The sequence below is a fragment of the Austrofundulus limnaeus genome, unplaced genomic scaffold (genome assembly GCF_001266775.1).
Source record: "Austrofundulus limnaeus strain Quisiro unplaced genomic scaffold, Austrofundulus_limnaeus-1.0 Scaffold1, whole genome shotgun sequence".
Taxonomy (NCBI): Eukaryota; Metazoa; Chordata; class Actinopteri; order Cyprinodontiformes; family Rivulidae; genus Austrofundulus; species Austrofundulus limnaeus.
The window spans coordinates 2,030,622-2,031,636 of NW_013952403.1; positions in this window are offsets into that span (position 1 = coordinate 2,030,622).

Below are 1,015 nucleotides of genomic sequence, written 5' to 3' on the forward strand. Positions count from 1 at the left end.
TGTTCATGCTTTGCAGAAATATCAGAATATTTTATTTGAACCCAACATATTGATGCATTTTTTATTTACATTTTTTAATGTCATTACATTTTTTTATTAACCTGATGACATTTATGCAAGAGAAAATAAATCAGTTTGTTGTTATGTCATATAGTCAAAGCTTGACGAATCTGTTGAATAGGCCCATAATATCTTTTGAGGAAATAACCAGACCAGAGATGCTTTACAAACATATAATGCTTAAACATAATTACTGACAAAAATAAAACAACAAATCTTCTGAGGAAGTCATTATATAATCTGAAGTTATTCATCACAGATCAAAAAGCATCATATAAAAGTCCTTCAGTTTTATATTGAGACCCAAGTGGAGGATTTTATTAAAACATGACCGTTCAGATGTAGCTCTGACCAACCTGTCAGCTCAGGTTTAAATATACTCCTGACAGCAGAGAGTCTGAATTTAAAATCAGACGCCACTTTTCTTCACATCAGACATCAGGGAGGTTGTTCTTAATCTTACAGCTTAAAGAACGACTCATCTCATGGAATTCAAAACTGATTGGTATATTTCTGTACAAAAAGATCATCTGTTTTGCTTCAGTTTAAAAAAGGTAGCCTAATTGTTCATCCAATATTTAGATATTTTTCCCCCAATTATCTTAGAGATTACATCTTTTCTGTAAAGCCTGTTTTTGATCATCAGTAAAAGGTTTAATAAACTAGTTGGACCAGATATTGTGGTTTGTACGGTTCTATTTTAAAGGAGTTTAACCTAAAGGTCRTGTTATTCCAGGTGCTGCAGCAGAAATTTATCTTGTTCACATTTACTACTCTCTCTGTATTTTCTTACCTCCGTGTTTTCTCACTCAAAAATGAAAAAAAGTATAGATGTGTAAATAAATATCTGCATTTAAAGGTTCAATAGTTGTTGACTATACAAACACATACCTGCTAATTTCAGTCAAGAAGCGCGATGGTTTGTCTCCATCTGTTGGCATCAGCGAGCATTTTG